Source organism: Petaurus breviceps, unplaced genomic scaffold, assembly GCF_028583685.1.
Source record: "Petaurus breviceps papuanus isolate PSGF00001 unplaced genomic scaffold, PetGlider_PUasm1.0 207, whole genome shotgun sequence".
Lineage (NCBI taxonomy): Eukaryota > Metazoa > Chordata > Mammalia > Diprotodontia > Petauridae > Petaurus > Petaurus breviceps.
Window position 1 is genome coordinate 15,914,188 of NW_027185850.1, and position 21,595 is coordinate 15,935,782.

A 21,595-nucleotide genomic window follows, 5' to 3' on the forward strand; every position below is an offset into this window, starting at 1 on the left:
GAGAAGATCAAAACATGACATCATTCAAAATACAGCATTTACTAAGTGTGATTAAATAATCTCCAAGTACTACCCCACCCCAGGACCTTCCAATCATTCAATCAATTACAAAGTCCCTGTTCTAAATACTACTCCACCCCTAGGCTGTACCTTCATTTAGTCCACCAAAAAGCCCCTCTTCTCAAATGGAGATTAGTTTCCAATCTAAGTAAAATACATTCATTTGCTCAACCATAAAACACAAAAAGGTCAAAAGTTCCCCACCCCTGGATCACAATTGAATCTACCCCAGAGTTACATCAAGTTTAAGCACAGCACTTAATACCCAAATGGAGGTCTTTTCTTCATCTTGACAGGAGGCAAGTTCTCAGCAATCTTTGTTCTTGGGAAGACAAAGCTTAGCAAGGCCACAAGATACATTGCCAGTCTCTTCATTAATTCATCCTCTGTCTGTAGAACAGTCCTAGAACCCCTGAAAACATTAGCAAAGCCCTCTCCCAGGATTTCTGTAAACATACAACAAGGAAATCCTTCTTCAGGGCTTCTGAACCAACAGAAAGGTTCCCAGACCCCTGCAACAACAGCACTGCCCTTCACCAGTGGACAGTATTCACTCTGTCTGCAGGACAGTCTCCAGACCCCTGCAACAACAGCACTGTCCTTCACCAGTGGACAGCATTCACTCTCTGTATGCAGGACAGTCTCAGGGCTTCTTAGCCAACAGCCAGGTTCCAGGACTTCTTCAACAAAAGGACTGTCTTTCACCAGTGGACAAATCTGGCAAAACAACATCAAAACAGACAGACAAAGTACCAGCAAAACAGCTATGTCTCCTCAGTCCTTGGCAGCTCCGGGGGCAGGTCTCAAAAGTCCAGGGCGATTCAAAGTGTCCCCCAGCAATCCTTCTCAGTCTCTCTCTCTGCCTCCATGAGGTGCTGCTTCCAAAAAGTTCTTCTGCCTCTCTCTTGTCTCTCCAAATCTATGTCACCAGCTCCTCCCAGTTCAGGACTCTCTTTTCACATCAACAAGTCCATCCCACAGGTGGGATTAACAATCTCTGGGTTTTAACACAATCAATTTGAAAAACCAAGCCAATACAGGGGGATCTTTATGTTCCATTACTATCACAGTCTCCATGTCTAATGTAATTTTCATTAGAACCTACTCTGATTGGAGTTAAGTCTTGGCCCTAGTATTTCAGCCCTATGATTTCATCTCTCTGCACCTCACTTTTCTCACCTATTACATTAAAATATTCCATGTACCCCCTATCCTATTCAGAATTATGTGAGTATATTCTTTGCAAACATCAAAACACCACAAAAATAAATTACATTACCAATCTTGTAACCAAAATATAACCACCTTTGGGAATTTGTGCAACTGTCAAACTGTGAGAAGTATTGCAGCCCTTGTCATTCCTAAGTACTGTAGAATCAAATTTTTAAAATATAAAATTTAGAAATATTTAACAAAATGAATAAAATTTCATTAGAACATTGAAAATACAAGTCAATATGTAGTCCTATGAGTTTTCCCATATGGTTTATAGGTCCCATTGCTATTTCAGTTGGACAACATTGGAGTTCCTTTCCAATTGTGATTATGTCCTATATACTTCATGAATTCTGGCCGTGTTTGAATTCCAGACTGAATTCATCATCCAAGTTTACTTGGGAAAAAACTGTTTCTTTAAACCTCAGTGTCTTGATTTGAGAAATGAATACAATATTTTTTACACTACCTGTTTCACAGAATTATGGGGAAAATAGCTAACAAATTGTAAAGCATTTTGATACTATTGGTTTTCTTGTTATGAAAAGAATGACCCAAAGGGATAAAATATTTATTCTTTCCTAGAAATATAATAATACTATGAAATGACCATAAAACTGTGACTTAGATGCATATGTCACTTCAAGGCTTACAAAATATTTTGTTGATTTTATGTTCCCTCCAACCAATGCCATGGGTTATCTAGTTCAGGAATCATCTCCATTCCACACATGAGGAAAGTGAACCAAAAGGGATTAAAGAATTTGTCCATCAATCGTGGAGTATGGAGATACAGACTCAGCTCTTTTGATTTAGTGCTCTATTATAAGATCATGAAAAAAGTGAGGGATGAACATAGAATTAAAGGAAAGTTTTCTAGGCAACTATGTTGCACATAAATAGAGTACTGATTATCTATAATGGGGATAGATACATGAAAAAAATGCTCAAAATCACTATCGTTTAGAGAAATGTAAATTAAAACAACTCCAAGGCACCTAGCAAAATGGCTTACATGAAAGAAAAGGCAAATGATGAATACTATAGACTACGGAGGAAAATTAGGATATTAATGCATTATTAGTTGAGTTGTGAACTCATTCAGCCATTATACAGAGTAATTTATAACTATGGCCAATGGCAATCAATCTTGGCATATCCTTTGAGTCATCAATAATACTAGAAGCTCTATGTTCAAAAGACATCATAAAAATAATTAAAAAGGACAGACATGTACAAAAATATTTATAGCAGCACTTTTGTGGAAATTGAGGGGATACCCCTCAGTCATAAAATGGTTAAACAATTTGTGGTATATTAATGTAATGGAATACTATTGTGCTATGAGAAAGGATGAGCAGGTGGATTTCAGAGAAGCCTGGAAAAACTCATATGCACTGATACAAAGTGAAATGAGCAAACTTATAAAAACACTGTACAGAGTATAAGCAATGCTATGCAGTAATCAACTATGATTAACTTAGGTCTTCTCAGCAAGGCAGTGACTCAAGACAAGTCCAAAAAAATTCATGATGGAAAATATTATTCACAACTGGAGAAAGAACAGATGAAATTTTAATGCAGATAAATATGACTATCTTCACTTTTTATTTCATAGTTTTCTTCACTTTGTTCTATTCTTTCTTTTTTTTAAATTTAATTAATTTAATTACATATGCTTAACCCATAAAACCCATACTTCTTGATCCTATGGCTTCAGTTTAATAATAACAAAAAGAAGCACTTTTAAAACTTGACAATGTTAGTGATTCATTGAGCAAATTTAGACAAGCTATTTCACTAGTTTTGCCATACTTTTCTGTGTGAAATATTAATACCTATATTATATGCCTTATTTCCCCAAAGTAGAATTCTATTCGTTGAAGAAAAGCAAATCTTTTTTCTTTCTTTTTTTTATTAGGTTTTTTTTTGTAATGCTTTATTAACTTCTAGTTTACAACATTCATTTCCACAAGATTTTGAGTTACAAATTTTCTCCCTGTTTTTCCCCCTATCAACCACTCCAAAATAGTGATCCCACTGGATATCCCCTCCTCCAATCTGCTCTTTCCCATATCTTCTTCCATAGCCCCTCCAACTTTCCTGTAGGGCATGGTGGATCTCTATGCTCCAGTGCCTGTATATCTTATTTACAGTTATTTATCCAGTTACATGTAAAATAATATTAATTATATATATGCATGTATATTTTAAACATTTGATTTTAAAGCTTCTCTATTTCTTCTTTCACAAGATGAATGCTATTGAAACATGTTTTACATGAATGCACATATATAACCTATATCAAATTGCTTAACATCTTATTAAGGGGGGAGGTGTGGAAAGAAGAGAGAAAATTTGTAATTCAAAATTTTATATAAAAAAGTTAAAATTGTTTACAAATAATTTCACAAAAGAATATTTCAAAGAAAAAAGAGCTAGGAGCTCTCATTCTTAGGAAGAGTTACTGTATTTTGGGGTGTTAAAGGGAGGCCCAACATCTATCACTTTGACCATTCCAAGGCTCCAATGAGGGTGAAGCTCCTCATGCCTAGAGAGAGTCATACTTATTTTTTGGATTAACCAACTAACTTTTGCTTTTGTCATTTAAGGATGACATCCATTATAGTTTTAATGAAGAAAACTTGGTCTTCTGCACCCTGGACCTCTTCTTGGCTGGAACAGAGACAACATCAACCACTCTGAGGTGGGCACTGCTGTATATGGCCCTTTATCCAGAGATCCAAGGTACAGTGATGGCACCAGGTTATACACCCCTGTAGAACTCTGCCCAAAAGGGTCCCAATTTATAGAGGTCTTGAAAGTTTGTCAAGTACTTCTTGTACTTGACAGATTTCATCTTCTTTCCATTTTTGCTGGAATAGAGCAAAGATGATCATTTTTTACAATCATGCAGACCCCTTTATAATATCAAAATTACTTTCAGCTCCCCATATTATGGCATTTACTGCTTTGGGCACTAGAAAGAGTATAGAATTTGGAGTCATGACGTTGTAAGTTCAAATCCTGCATGAAATATTTACTAATCATGTGACCCTGAGCAAATCACATAACTTCTCTCAGCCTCTGTGTCCTCATCTGTAAAAAAAGAGGATATTAATAGACCTTACCTCATAGTGTTGTTCTGAGAATCAGATAAATTGGCAAGCATAAGTTGCTTTGTAAACCTTGAAGTTTTATTTAAATACCAGATATTATTTAATTATTAATTATTTTAGAGCACTATAACTATTTTTATTAAAAACGTATGTGATAACAAAAAGAAACATCTTAAAATGTATTTCTATCCTATTAAATATGATAAATCCCCATAGATTTCAAAGTAGAAATATTTAAGTGAAGGATACATTTTTAATTCATTATACAAGGTCTTTAGATTTAGAATCAGAAAGTATCTTGGAAGCCATAAAGTCTTTAGATTTAGAGTCAGAAAGTATCTTAGAAGCCATAAAGTCCAATTCCCTCATTCTATAGATGTGGAAACCAACACTGAGAGAAATTAAATGATTTCCTTAGGGTCACACAGGTAGGAAGGTTCTGAGATGGGATTTAAATGCGGGTCATCCTGATTCATAACCCAGGGCTCCATCTCCAAGGATGCCAACTCTCTCAAGAGCTCCGTGTTCTGAAAGCCCAGGTATAATCAAAAGCTCTATTTCCTTATCTCGTATACTGTGATATGTCTCATATCTTTCTTAAGCTAAAGATCAGAATACCAAATATGGATTTTCAGATCCATAGCAATGACTACTTCTAGAAATCCATAGTAGACACATTTCGTTCCTTTTCTGAACTGAACATCCCTCTACCTATCTGAGGCAATATCAAAAGTAACATTCTAAGTAGACATTTAGTCTCATGGAAATGAAATCAAGTACTTATTATGTGCCTACTATGTGCCAAAGACTGGGGACATAATTACAAAGAATGATGCAATCCCTCCTTGCAAGGATCTGGGGGTGACAGGAAATGGAATCAAGATTCAGAATTTCATTTTCTGAAGTTCAGACTTCCCATCTAACCAGTCATGAAGTTTTTGACAAGGCATTTATCAGTATTTATTAAATACCTACTATGGGCCACACACATTGCTAAGTAATATGAACATAAAGAAAAGCAAATGAGGGGTAGCTAGGTGGCACAGTGAATAGAGCACCAGCCCTGGAGTCAGGAGGACCTGAGTTCAAATCCAGCCTTAGACACTTAACACTTACTAGCCATGGAACCTTAGGCAAGTCATTTAACTTCAATTGCCCCTCCAAAAAATAAAAAGAAAAGAAAAGCAAACAAACAGCAACAACAACAAGAATCCTTGCTGAAAAAAATAGAGTTGAACAGAAAATCTGACATTCAGATACAAGAAGCAAGAAAAGCATGAGAAGGTAAACAGAAAAGAAATCATAAGGAACTTATCAAAGTTGAACTATTAACATTCCTACATGGAAAAACAATACTTGTAACTGATGAAACTTTTCTCAGTAGTTGAAGGGAATATATATATATATATATATATATATGGCAGAGGGGAAGGGGATAGGAGAGGGAGGATAATAGAAGGAGCAGCAGATTGGAGCAAGGCATAATCAGAAGCAAACATTAGTGTGGAAGAACAGGTCAAGGGAGAGAATGGAATAAATTGAGGGCTTGACAGGATAGAGGAAAATGTGATTAGTCTTTTGCAACATGACTGTTATGGAAGTATATTGCATGGATTCACATGAATGACTATATCAAATTGCTTGCTTTCTCAATGAAGCTGGGTGAGGAGGGAGGAAGGGAGAGAATGTGGAACTCAGAGCTTTGAAAATGAATGTTAAAATTGTTTTTGCATGTGTCTGTGAAATAAGATGTACAGACAATGGGGTATAGAAATCTGTCTTGCACTATAGGAAAAAAGAGGGGAGCGGTATGAGAGAAGGGGGAGGTGATAGAAATGAGGGCAGATTCATAGAAGGGAGGGGGAAGGAGTGGTTGAGGTGCACACTATCCTGGAATGGCAGGAAGAGAGAGATGGGGAGAAAATTTGAAATTCAAAATCTTGTGGAAATGAATGTTGAAAACTGAAAATAAATAAATTACATAGTTAAAAAGTATATATTTTTAGAAGCAGCTAGGTGTCACAGGAACAGTGGATAATGTACTGGGTTTGCAGTCAAGAAAACTTAAGTTCAAATTGGGTCTCAGAGATATTTTAGCTCTGTGATCCTGGGCAAGTCACTTCAACTCTTCCTGCTTCAGTCTCTTCAATTATAAAATGAAGAAGATAACACCTACCTCATGGGGTTGTTATGAGGATCAGCTTTTTATTTCATTTATTTTTATTTATTTAATGTTGATAAAATGCTCAGAATAGGACCTGGTTCAAAGGAGGAACTTAAATGTTTTCTTCAACTAAATTTAATTACTGGACTACAATAAGACACTATTTTATCCAATAAATTAAGGTTTCAGTCGGTGTGACAAAGTGAAAATGCTGCTATATATGAAAAAAAAGAAAGGTAAATTCCTTGAGGACACCCTCTTTTCCCTCTTTTATCCCCAGGTCTCAGCATAGTATCTATTATACAGTAGGCTATTAATAAGTGTTTATTGAATTGAATTGAAGGCACAGAGCATAGTCCCAACAGTTGGGACATATATGCTGAAGCCCAGCTTAGCTAAGTACCAAGTAGGTCATCCCATGAAGCCAACACTGGCTGCTGAATTCTAAGACCATAGCATCTCTTGACAAAAAGAATGATACAACATGATGCTCAGCCCTCTGTAGTCAGCTCCCACTTCTACAATGACCATGGCAGAATAAGGGAAATGAGCTAAGAATCACATTAGTGTTTCAAGTCAAGAGGCACTAACTCAGTAATAATGGTTGTTGTCCTTCATTCTCAAAGAGAACCAAAATGACATCACTCTATTAGAGAAAGTTAAAATGCATCTGACTATGGTTGATAAGGCCAATATGAGCTCAGAATGTTGTACCACAGGTCAAGTACAAATAGTGCATATTTCTTAATTTTAAGCTTATAACTTTGTTATAGTTACTCTAATATATGTTTATATCAATATAATTATATTGTATTATGTTATGTTGTGTTATATTATGTTACATTGTATTAATTATATATTGAAATATAGTTATAAACCACTTTTAATGGTTGATTTGGCCAATGTCCCCAAACATATCACTTTATGAATTTACAAATTTTGAAATATCTCCATCTGATCCTAATCTATTGATATTCCACCTCTGATTCTGCCTTCCTTGACTGCCAATCTCTTGATTCCTTAGTTCCCTCCCATTTCATCACCCTTACAGTAGCCACACTTCTTTTTTCCATCTTGATCCCTTGGTGAACCAGTTCAATCAATGCTTCCCAACTATGGGATCATCTGTCTTGCCCTATCAAGCCTCAGGCTTGATTCACTTCCACTATCACTGGCCTTCACTCTCACTCATGTGCTATTAAACGAAGGTAAATAAAATTATAAATCATACCGATAGGGTCCACTACAAATTAATCTTACATAATCTCATAACTTTTACTGCAAGGCAATCCTTTTACATGTCCCCAGTAACTTAATTTCCTATTCACTGCAGCAGCTCTTCCAAGCCTTCTTATCCATTCTCATGGGAAAATGCCTCCCTCTCCTTCAACACTTTCAACTGAGAAACTTGTCCCATATTGTTGCAAATCATTACACACACACACACACACACACACACACACACACATGATATTTCATTTCTGTCCAATTACATGTTAAAACAATTTTAAACTTTTTTTAAAGGTTTGAGTTTCAAATTTTATTCCTCCCTTACTCATTCCCTTTTTTCTTCTCTGAGATGGTTCAGCAATAAGACATAGGTGATACATGTCCATTCATGTGAAATATGTCCATATTAGTAATTTTGTACAAGAACACAAAGAACAAAATAAGTAAAGAACGTGAAGAATAACATGCTTCAGTGTGTCTTCAGAAAATATCAGTTCTTTCTCTGGAGGCAGATAATATGCTTCATTATTTGTCTTTTGGGAATGTGCTGGATCACTGTAATGCTGAGAATAGTTAAGTCATTCACAGTTCTTCATAGTACAATATTGCTGTTACTGTGTGCAGCATTCTCCTGGTTCTGCTCACTTCACTTTGCATCAGTTCATTTTATTGTAAATCTTGAGAACATTCACCATGAGCTCCCCCTTTTCCCCTTCTTATCTCACAACCCCCCCAAAAAAATGCCACTATCTCCCACTACATCTGCAACCATCTCCAGTCTTACTGATCTATATCTTGCCACTGGACCCAGATGACTCCAGAGGAAAGAGTTTGGCTGGTGACTTTGGACAGCCCTCCCTCACTTATATCCAATTCACTTGCAAGCCAAGGTATTACCTTCCAGATGTCATTGTCATTTTCATTTTTTTAATTAATCTTTTATTTAATTATTCTTAGTTTTCAACATTCATTTCAAGAAGATTTTGAATTACAAATTTTCTCCACATCTTTCTCCTATCCCCACCCCAAGATAGCAAGCCCACTGAATACCCTTTCCCCCAATCTGCTCTCTCTTATATCCTCCCCCCCCCAACTTTCTAGTAGAGCAAGATGGATTTCTATACCCCAGTGCCTGTATATCTTATTTCCCAGTTACATGTTAAGAACATTTTTTAACATTTGTTTTTAAAACTTTTATTTCCAGATTCTTCCCCTTCTTCCCTTCTCACCCACCCCCACTAGGAAGACAAGCAATTCAATATATGTCGTACATGTGTAGTTACACAAAATATTTCCATACTAGTTATATTGTGAAAGACTATATTGCCCTCCATCCTATCCTACCCCCATTAATTCTATTTTCTTTTTTTTGTGATTTGTTTGGTTGTTTTTTTCAATTTATTTATTTATTTCTAGTTTTCAAGATTTTGAGTTACAAATTTTTCTCCCCATCTTTCCCCTATCCCCCACCCCAAAATAGTGAGCCTACTGAATACCCCTTCGCCAATCTGTTCTCTCTTATATTCTCTCCCATCCTCCACCCCTAACTTTCTAGTAGGGCAATATGGATTTCTATCCCCTGGTGCCTGTGTACCTTATTTCCCAGTTGCATGAAAAAAACAATTTAAAACTTTGAGTTCCAGATATTTTTCCTTCTTCCCTCCTCACCCGCCTCCACTGGGAAGATAAGCAATTCAATATAGGTTATACATGTGTAGTTACACAAAACATTTCCATAGTAGTTATATTGTGAAAGACTAACTGTATTTCCCTCCATCCTATCCCCCCCTCACTTATTCTATTTTCTCTTTTGACACTATCCTTTTTCAGGTCTTTGCTTCTAACTACCTTTTCCTCCGATCTGCCTTCCCTTCTATCATCCCCCCTCTTATCCCTTTTCCCCCTACTTTCCTGTAGTGTAACATACCCAGTTGAGTGTGTATGTTTTCCCTCCTTAAGCCAAATTCAATGAGAGTGAGGTTGATGCATTCCCTTGCAACTTCCTGCTCTTCCCCTCCATTGTAACAATTTTCTTTCTCTCTTTTATATGAGATAATTTACCCCATTTGTCTCTCCCTTTCTCCTTATCCCAATAAATTCCTTTCTCACCTCTGAATTTTATTGCTTACATATCATTGTTTCATATTCAACTGATCCTATGCCCTCTGTCTATTGATACATGCACACTCATATACATATACTCACATATGTATCTATACGCACATATACCCTCCTATATGTATGTATATATACATACATATGTATATATACATATATATTCCCTTCAACTATCCTCATACTGAGAAAAGTCTCATGAGTTACAAAGATAATTTTCCATGTAGGAATGTAAATAGTTCAAATTTAATAAGTTCCTTATGATTTCTTTTCCCTGTTTACCTTCTCATGCTTCTCTTGCTTCTTGTATCTGAAAGTCAATTTTCTGCTCAGCTCTGGTTTTTTTCATCAAGAATACTTGAAAGTCCTCTATTGCATTGAATGACCTTATTGTCCCCTGAAGCTTTATACTCAGTTTTGCTAGGTAGGTGATCTTGGATCTCCGGAATATCAAATTCAAAGCCCTTCAATCCCTTGATGTAGAAGCTGCTAGATCTTGTTTTATCCTGATTGTGTTTCCATAATACTCAAATTGTTTCTTCCTGACAGCTTGTATTATTTTCTCTTTGATGTGGGAACCCTGAAATCTGGCTATGATGTTCTTAGGAGTTTTCTCTTGGGGATCTTTTTCAAGATGTGATCAGTGAATTCTTTCAATTTCTATTTTGTTGTCTAGTTCTAAAATTTCAGGGCAATTATACTTGAGAATTTCTTGAAAGATGATTTCTAGGCTCTTTTTTTGATCATGGCTTTCAGGTAGTCCAATAATTTTTAAATTATCTCTCCTGTATCGATTTCCCAGGTCAGTGGTTTTTCCAAGGAGATATTTTACATTGTCTTCTACTTTTTCATTTCTTTGGATATGTTTTATAGTATCTTGATTTCTCATAAAGTCATTAGCTTTCATTTGCTCCAATCTAATTATGAAAGAATTATTTTCTTCAGTGAGTTTTTGAAATTCCTTTTCCATCTGGCATATTTGACTTTTTAAGGCATTCTTCTCCTGATTGGCTTTTTGGGTCTCTTTTGCCATTTGAGTTATTCTATTTTAAGGTGTTATTTTCTTCAGTATTTTGGGGGTGGGGGTCTCCTTTAGCAGGCTGTTGACTAGCTTTTCATGGTTTTCTTGCATCATTCTAATTTCTTTTCCCAATTTTTCCTCCACTTCTCTTACTTGATTTTCAAAATCCTTACTGAGTTACTCCATGACCTGTGACCAATTCTTATTTTTCTTGGAAGCTTTTGATGCAGGAGTTTTCAATTCTTCTGGTTCCATATTTTGATCTTTTTTGTTCCTAAAAAGGATTCTATGGTCTGATTGAACTTCCTCTGCTTGCTCATTTTGTCAGCCAATTACTTGACTTTTGAGCTCTTTGCTATGGTAGAATTCTGCTTTCAGAGTGGAGAGAGCTGTGTCCCTAATTTCTGGGGTTTTTGCAGTTGTCAGAGGTCTGAGGAGGGCACACCCTCTACAGCCACCACAAGCTCTAGCAAACTGGCCAGACACTCTACGACCATGACCCAAGATTGTGACCCAGATCCATGTATGTCAAAGAAAGAACAATTATCCTCTGAATGATTGCTTGGTACCCCTAAAATCTGTAGGCCAGGAGCTCAGGAGGAAGCCATGTGACAGCAACTGCACTCATGCACCTCTGACACCTTTCACCCTGGGGGAAGGAGACAGACATATTATTCTCTCACCCAGTTCCAACAGAGTTCCCTACTGTCCTTTTACTTTATCTTTGGCATTTATGGGTTGAAAAATCTGGAAAGCACCACAGCTGCTGGTAATTCACTCTCCTGAAGTCTGCTCTGGACATTCTGTGCTGCTGGTGAGGGCTTCCCCAGGTCTGTGACCACTCAGCTCATGCAGGACTGTGCTTGCTTCCCAGTCTGGTGTGATAAACTCTTCCTGTCAGCCTGCCAGGCTGCCTTTCAGCTGGAGATTTGTTTCTTTTTATTATATTATTGGTTTTGTAGCTCTAAAATTTGTTTAGAGTCATATTTTACAGGTAATTGAGGTGATTGGAGCAGGAGTTCAGCTAAGTTCCTGCTTTTACATAGTCATCTTGGCTTCACCCTCTCTCATGGTCATTTTTAAGAACAAAGGACAAATGACAACATCTCACATCACTCAGATGCCTTCTGCCACTACTGTCTCCTTCACACCTATCTCACATGAAGAGGTTACATTTCATCTTGCCAAGGTCAACTTCTCTAGATACACCAAAAAGCCCATTGCATCTCCTATTCCTTAGCAAATTGGCATCTCTATCTTTCTCACTCTGCCTTTTATCTCCAATCACCCCTTGTCAATTGGCTGCTTCCTTACTGCCTACAAATATACCTGTGTCCCACTATCTAGAAAAAATTCACTCGATCCATCCCCATTAATGTTGTCAAATATTGGTTCTCCCTTTTGTGGATAAACTCTTTGAGAAGTTCATCAACAGGGGATATGTCTGCTTCCTTTGTTTTCACACTTCACAGTACTATTTTCATACTTCGTAGTACTATTTTCAAATTAAATATAAAAATAGCTTCCAGCACTCATTCTTATAGGAATTTTAGTTCCAAATCTTTCTCCTTTCCATCACCCCTCCCCAAGATAGCAAGCAATCTGATATAAGTTATGTACATCTAATGATGTTAAACATATTTCCACTTTAGGCATGATGTGAAAGAAGAATCAGAACAAAAAGAAAAAAAAAACTTGAAAAAAATCTGTATCTCTCTGCTTGTTCTTGTAAACAACATATTGTAGGACTCTCATTTTAATCCTCTCAGCCATCTGCTTCCATTTTATGGGAGAGATCATCCCATTCACATTCACACTTATGACTACAGGGCATTTCCCTCCATCCTATTTCCTCCATTTTAAACATTTCTCTCTCCTTTCACCCTGTGCCTCCTCATCAGTGTTTTGCTTCTCACCACAACCCTTCTTTCAGCTTTCCCTCCCCTTTTCAAGTTTTCTCTTTTTCCAGGCTATAGACATTGGCACCTGTGGTGAAGTATCTAGCCAAACTTTCAACCAATCACAGGTGTAGCTATGCTTCTACCACATGAGCAAAGAACATTAGGTGGGAGAGGAAAGGAAGCCAAGTTCAAATCTAGCTAGATTTCAAAGCTACCTGGCTCTGAGCAAGTCACTTAAATTCTGCCTCAGTTCCATCTATAAAATGGTGATAATAATAGCACTGTCCCCCTGGCATTGTTGTGAGGATGAAATAAGGTAATACATATAAAATCGTTTGCAAACTTCCAGTCACTGTAAATGTGAGATATTATCTGGGTCTCAAAACACTCTCTTTCTTTTCAGGAAAAATACAAGCAGAGATAGACAGTGTAATTGGCCAGTCGAGGCAGCCCACCATGGCTGATAAGGAGATTTTGCCTTATACTAATGCAGCTGTTCATGAAGTTCAGCGAATGGGTGATATCATTCCTTTCAATGTGATCAGGGTGGCCACAGTTGATACCAAGGTGGCTGGATATGATGTGCCAAAGGTAAATGACTTTTCTTCCCATGGACCTGAAGGGGCTCCATGGCTTCCATCTTCCCTAGTGGGGGGGGGAGGGGTAATAAGAAGGTGAAACCAAAAACATAGATGATAGAACAAAGGCATTGGTCTAGGGTGCATGAAGGTAGTCTTTAAAAAATATTTATTTCGATAATTTATTTCCATATAATTCTATGTAATATTTTGGTGACCCTACGCATGTTATTTTATTCTTTAAAAAGAATTATTCTGAGAAAGGGAGCATAAGCTTCACCATATGATTGTCAAAGGACTCCACTATAAAAAATATGAAAAAACTTTGGATTAGAATCTTAAAATCATCGATTCTAACAATTGGATAAGGAAAAAAAAATCACTGGATTTGGAGACAGAGCAACTAGGTTTAAAGTCTAGTTTTAATCCTGTGTTTAAATTACTTATGTCTACTTAGGTTCCCTATGTGTGATGTTCCTATGAGTGACACAACTCTAGGCCTTAGTTTATTCATTTGAAAAATAAGAGGGTTTGACCAGATGGTCCTTCCAACTGTTCTGGATTCTAGAATCCTATGAGCATAATACATCTAGCATGGACTTTCCACCACTTCTTCTGGCCAAAACAAATCATACGTACTCAGAGAGTAATGGTTTCTCAGTCATAGGGGGTAAACAGATTTGGACAGTTGCTGAGTACAGAATTCTGTAGGAGGTATTTCCATCTCCCATCCCCCCAGACTGCACTCCTGGGACCTGGCCAGGGCAACTCAGGCAACACTCTTTCTTGTAGCCCAGGCTTTAATCCAGGAAGCCCCTTTTAAGGAAGTCACTGTAGGCCCTGGAGACTAAATGTAAATCATGTTTAACAAATTATTTAACAACTCCCAGTTTCCTAGAGCTCCATTAACTCCAAAAAATTTCCTTCAGAACAATCTCACAGTTCTATGCAACAAACAATTCTTAAGCACCTACTATGTGCCAAGTTAAGCACTGCTGAGCTTTACCTGTCAAGTTTTCTGAACTGTGCTTCATTTCTTTTTCATCTGCTGAGTTAATAACAATGTGTAAGACTCTGGGAGGAATATAGAGCACAATAGTGAGCCCAGAAATAGCTGCCATTTAGGTTGTACATTAAGTTTTACACAGCACTTTATAAATATCTCACTTGTTCCTCACAATGCTTGAGGGAGGTGCTATTATCACCCCCATTTTACAGATGAGAAAACAGAGGGAGGCAGAGGGGAATTGACTTGCCCACGGTCATGAAAATAATTAGCCTCAAATATAGGTGATGTGTAAGCCAGGAGTAGGGACATCTCAGTATAGGATGAAGCAGTCAAGGATCACTTCATAGAAGAGGAGGTGAGTAAGCTTGGCTTTGAAGCATGGATGAATGGAATTTTAAAAGTCCTGAGAGATAAGAAGAAAGGGAACATTTTAGGCAAGTGAAATGAGTTGGGTTTAAGTGTTAACAGCCTAAATATGGAAGCAGGGAAACAAGTTGGAATAGGAGTTAGACTATTGGACTTGGAGTCTGTAAAACCAGGGTTGCTATGCTGAGGGGTACAATCCAGAGCAAGTCACTTAACCCCTTTGTGGTATAAGATCATGGGGATCAACTCAAAGTCCCTCCCAGTTCTAACACAATGATTTAATCTAACATCATTGAGGAAGGAGAGATTGCTCCCAAGATGTAGTTTGAAGGTCATGTTTGTTCTAGGATATCCAGGCCCAGGACAGGGCTACATTCATTCAGGTATATGAACAGGATATAAAAAATAATGGGCATCCCTACTTCACTGCCCTCTCCTCTGCCCCAACTTTGCCTAACCCTCTGAGTTCATCACATGAGGACAGCCCTTTATCAACTGGGTTATGTTTTTTTTTTAATTTAATTATTTATTTTTTATTTTCAACATTCACTTCCTTAAGTCTTTAATTTTCCCCCTTTCCCTTGCCCCTCCCTCCACAAGATGGCTTGCAATCTGATATGGTCTCTACACATACATTCCTATTAAACACATTTTCATATCAGTCATGTTGCATGAAAGAATTATAACAAATGGGAAAAGCCATGAAAAAGAAAAACAAAACAAAATTTAAAAAAGGAAATAGTCTGCTTCATTCTGCATTCTGACTCCTTAGTTCTTTCTCTGAATGTGGCTGGCATTTTCCATCAAATGTTCTTTGGAATTGTTTTAGGTGTTTCATTGCTGAGAAGGGCTAAGTCTATAAAAATCAGTCCTCCTACACTATGGCTATTCTGTTTATAATGTTCTCCTGGTTCTGCTCCCCTCACTTACCATCAGTTCACATAAGTCTTTCCAGGTTTCTCTGAAGTCTTCCTGATCATCATTCTTATAGTACAATAGCATTCCATTGCATTCATATACCACAACTGGTTTATCCATTTCCCAATTGATGGGCATGCCCTCAATTTTCACTTCTTGGCCACCACAAAAAAAGCTGCTATAAATATTTTTATACATGTGGATCCCACTCCAATTATTATGATCTCTTTGAGATACAGCCCAGAAGCAGTATTCTTGGGTCAAAGTGTATGCACATTTTTTATAATCATTTGGGCACAGTTCCAAATTGCTCTCCAGAATAGTTGGATCATTTCACAGCTCCATAGTGAATTGGTGTTCCAACTTTCCCACATCTTCTCTAACATTTATCATTTTCCTATTTTGACGTGTTAGTCAATCTGATAGCTGTGATGTGGTACCTCAGAGTTATTTTGATTTGCATCTCTCTAATCAATATTATAGCTCTAATTTCTTCCTCTGAAAACTGCCTGTTCATATCCTTTTACCATTTATCAAATGGGAATGACTTGTATTCTTGTAAATTTGACTCAGTTCTCCATACATTTTAGAAATGGGACCTGTAAGGGAGAGGGGGGGGGGGGCAGGGCTAGGTGGTGCAGTGAACAGAGCACCAGTCCTGGAGTCAGAAGGACCTGAGTTCAAACCAGCCTCAGACCCTTAACACTTACTAACCATATGACCTTGGACAAATCACTTAACCCCAATTGCCCTGCCCTCCCCCCTCCTTGATGCCAGACTCAATAAAGGTGTTTGGGCCAAAGGAATAAGGAATATCCCATACTGTATCCTAGTGCATTTGTCCAGGAAATGCAATGAGGATGAAGGTTTACCAAACAAGCTGTATATGTTGGTTACTTATGTGTCTGTAGCCACTTTCAAAAGCTTACAGTCAATGTGGATGAAAACTAAATTGAATTTCATTTAAATAAAGTTATAAAATGTAAAAAAAAAAAAAGAAACGAGGCCTTTATCAGAGACACTGGTTGTAACAATTCTTTCCCAATTTTCTGCTTCCCTCCTAATCTTGGTTGCTTTGGTTTTGTTTGTGCAAAAATTTTTCTATTTAATGAAATAAAAATTAACCATTTTGCATTTCATAATGTTCTCTTTCTCTTGTTTGGTTATAAATTCCTCCATTCTCCATAATTATGACAGATAAACTATTCTTTGCTCCCCTAATTTGTTTTTAGTATCAGCGTTTATACCTAGATCATGACCCCACTTGAAATTTATTCTAGTATATAGTGATCTATGCCCAGTTTCTGCCAAACAATTTTCAAGTTTTCCCAGTAGTTTTTGTCACATGGAAATTTCTTATCCCAGAAGCTGGGGTCTTTGGGTTTATCAGACAGGAGCTTGTTATAATCATTGACTCCTTGGTCTTGTGGACCTAACCTATTTCGTTGATCTACCTCTCCTATATTTCTTATCCAGTACCAAGTAGTTTCAATTATTCCTGCTTTATAATACAATTTAAGATCTTGTGTGACTAGGCCACATTCCCTAGCATTTCTTTTCATTAAAGACCTTGCTCTTCTGGACCTTTTGTTTTTCCAGATGAATTTTGATTTTATTTTTTTCTTGTTCCAAAAAATAATTTTTGTAGTTTGATTGGTATGGCACTGAATAAGTAAATTAATTTAGGTAGAATTATCATTTGTATTATATTAGCTTGGCCTACCCATGAGAAACTCATGTTTTTCCAATTATTTAGATCTGGTTTAATTTGTGTTAAAAGTGTTTTGTAATTGTGTTCATATAGTCTCTGGGTTTGTTTTGGTAGGTAGACTCCCACATATTCTATAATGTCTGCAGTAACTTTAAATGCAATTTCTCTTTCTATCTCTCGTTGCTGGGTCTAGTTAGTAATGTATAAAAATGCAGATGATATATATGGGTTTATTTTATATCCTGAAACTTTGCTAGTAATTTATAATTTCAAGAAGATTTTTACTTGATTCTCTAGGATTCTCTAAGTATATCATGATATTATCTGAAAAGAGTGATAGTTTAGTTTCTTCTTTGCCTATTCTAATTCCTTCAATTTCTTTTTATTCTCTTGTTGCTAAAAGTAACATTTCTAGTACCATATTGTATAACAGTGGTGATAATGGACATTTCTTGTTTCACCCCAGATCTTATTGGAAATGCATGTAACTTATCCCTGTTACATATAATGCTTGCTGATGGTTTTAGGTAGATGATACTTATCATTTTAATGAAAACTCCATTTATTCCTATGCTTAGAAATGGGGGTTGTATGTTTCCAAAAGTTCTTTCTGCATCTATTGAGATAATCATAAGGTTTCTGTAAGTTTTGTTGATATGATAAATTATGCTGATAGTTTTCATAATGTTGAAACAGTCCTGCATTCCTGGCATAAATCCTGCCTGATCAAAATGTGTTATTCACATGATAAGTTGCTGCAATCTTTTTGTTAATATTTTATTTAAAAATGTTTGCATCTATATACATTAGCAAAATTTAGATATAATTTTCTTTCTCTTTTAGTTCTTTCTTATTTACTTATTAATACCATATTTGCATCATAAAAAGAATTTGGTAGGATTTCTTCTTTGTCAATTTTCCCAAATAGTCTATGAAATGTTGAAATTAATTGTTTTTTTTTTTTATGTTTGATAGAATTTGCATGTAAATTCATCCTGGATATTTTTTCCAAGGGAATTCATTGATGACTTGTTCAATTTCTTTTTCTGAGATGGGGTTATTTAAGCATTTTGCTTCCTCTTCTGTTAATCTGAACAGTTTATATTTTTATAGACATTCATCCATTTCCCCAAGATTGTCAAATTTATGGGCATACCATTGGACAAAATCCTGATTATAGTTTTAATTTCTTCTTCATTGGAGGTGAATTCACCCTTTACATTTTTTCATACTGGCAATTTGGTTTAATTATTTTTTTTAATCAAATTGTCCAGAGGTTTATCAATTTTATTTTTTTTCATAAAACCATCTGTTAATTTTATTTATTAGGTCAATAGTTTTCTTAATTTCAATTTTATTACTCTCTCCTTTGGTTTTCAGTATTTCTAATTTGGCATTTAATTGGGGATTACCAATTTGTTCTTTTTCTGTCCTTTTTAGTTGCATGCCCAATTCATTGATCTCCTCTTTCTCTATTTTACTCATATGATCATTCAGTGATATGAAGTTTCCCCTAAGAACTGCTTTCACTGCATCCCACAAGTTTTGACATGTCTCACTATTGTCATCCTTTTAAATGAAGTTATGAATTTTTTTCTATTATTTGTTGTTTGACTCACTCATTATTTAGGATTAGATTATCTAGTTTCAAATTATTCTCAATCTATCAGTCCATGGCCCTTTATTCCATACAATGCTTATTGTACCATGATCTGAAAAGCATGTGTTTAATATTTCTTCCTTTCTTCACTGAATTGTGAGTTTTTTATGCCCTAGTACATGGTCATTTTTTGTGTATGTGCCATGTACCATTGAGAAAAAGGTCTATTCCTTTTTATCTCCATCCAATTTCCTCCAGACACCTACCATATCTATCTTTTCTAAACTTGTCTTCACCTCTTTAACTCCTTTCTGGCTTATTGTGAAGTTAGATCGATCAAGTTCAGAGAGGAGGAGGTTGAGGTCCCCCAGAAGTATAGTTTTACCCTCTATGTCTTCCTGTAACTCCTTTAACTTTTTCTCTATGAATTTGAATGCTATACCATTTAGTGCATATATGTTTAGTAATGATATTACTTCATTGTCTATGGTGCCTTTGAGCAGGATATAGTTTCCTTCCTTATTTCTTTTGATTAGATCTATCTGCTTTTGTTTTTTTTCTGAGATTAGGATTGCTACCCCTGCTTTTTTTTAACTTTAGCTGAAAAGTATAATATATTCTACTCTAGCCTTTTACCTTAACCTCATGTATCCTCCTGCTTCAAAGTGTTTCTTGTAAACACCATATTGTAGAATTATGGTTTTTAATACATTTTGCTATCTGCCTCCATTTTATAAGAGAGTTTATCCCATTCACATTGACAGTTATGATCACTATGTATGTCTTTCCCTCCATTCTCTACTCCTCCCCATTTATGCTTTTATTTCTCCATTCTTCCTTCCCATCCCCAAAAGAATTTTGGTTTTGACTACTGCCTCCCTCAGTTTTCCCTCCCTTGTATCAGCTCCACTCCCTTTTCTGTCCCTTTTCTCTTACTATTTTTCCCTCCCTTCTAACCACCCCATCCCTTTTATTTCTCCTTTACCTTCCTACTGCCTATAGGGCAAGTTAAATTCCTATACTTAACTGAGTATGTTATTCCCTCCTTGAGCTAAATCCAATGAAAGTAAAGCTCAAATAATGCTTATCTCCTTACCATCTTTCCCTCTACTATAATGTTTTGTGCCTCTTCCATGATGTAATTTACCATTTTCTGCCTCCTCATTGCCTCTTCTCCCATTACAGTCCCTTTCCACCACTTATTTAGGTTTTTTTTTTAATCACATCAGTTAACTTATACCCATATCTTCTATCTATGTATAAAATTCTCAAGATTAACAAGTATCCTCCCATGTAGGGATGTAAACAGTTTTCTCTTATTGAATAACAAGATTTTTTTTCTTTTTTTCCTATTTACCTTTTTATGTCTCTCTTGAGTCTTGTATTTAAATATCAAATTTTCCATTGACCTCTGGCCCTTTCATCAGGGAGGTCTAGAAGTTCCTTATTTTATTGAATGTTCATCTCCTCGCCTAAAAGATTATGCTCAGTTTTGCTGAGTAGTTGATCCTTGGTTGTAGTCCTAGTTCTTTTGTCTTACAAAATATATTCCAGTCCCTCTGATCTTTTAATGTAGAAGCTGCAAGGTCCGGTGTAATTCTGACTGTAGTTCCATGATATTTGAACTGTTTCTGACTGCTTGCAGTATTTTCTTCTCAAATTGAAAATCCTGGAATTTGGCTATATTTCTTGGTGTATTCATTTCAGAATATCTTTCAGGAGGTCATTGGTGGATTTTTTCAATGACAATTTTACCCTCTGGTTCTAGGACCTCAAGGCAATTTCCCTTGATGATTTCTTGTGAGATACTGTCCAAGCTCTTTTTTTCATCATGGCTTTCTGGTAGACCAATAATTCTTAGATTATCTCTCCTGGATTTATTTTCCAGTTCAGTTGTTCTTCCAATGTGATATTTTACATTTTCTTCTATTTTTTTCATTCTTCAGATTTGGTTTGACTGATTCTTGATCCCTCACAGAGTCATTAGCTACTACTTGTCCAATTCTAATTTTTAATGAATTGTTTTCTAAAGTTAACTTTTGTATCTCCTTTTCCATTTGGGCAATATTTCCTTTTAAAAATTTATTTTCTCCAGGAAGGTTCTGTACCTCCTTATCCATTTGGCCAATTTTACTTTTTAAGGAGGTGTACTTTCCAGTGATTTTTTTTCCCCAGTTTCTCAATTGTATTTATAAAATATTTGATCGATTATTCTTCTACCTTTCTAATTTGCCTTTTAAAATAATTCTTGAACTCTCCAAGCATGCTTTTTGGGCTTGACACCAGCTCATATTCCCTTTTGAGGTTTCAGATGTCAGTATAGTGTCAATGCTGTCCTCTTCTGAATGGGTATTTTGATTTTTCCTATCTCCATAGCAAGATTCTATGGTCTTTGTTTTGTTTTTTCCATTTTGCCATTTGCCCATTGTGATTGCCTATTTCCTGACTTTTAGAGTGAATCACTGCTTCTGAGGCACAGGGAGCTCTGTCCCACACTTCTTGTTCTGGGATCTAGGGGCCTCGTTACTTGCTTTCTGTGTTGTGGCCTCTCATTCTGCCAGTTAAAAGCTATAAAGTGTTGTGGCTAA

General features: G+C 36.3%; 1 pseudogene; it reads left to right on the top strand.

Annotated features, from left to right (window-relative positions):
• LOC138164745 (cytochrome P450 2J2-like) overlaps positions 1 to 21,595 on the top strand; it is a 46,973-nt pseudogene that overhangs the window by 18,246 nt on the left and 7,132 nt on the right.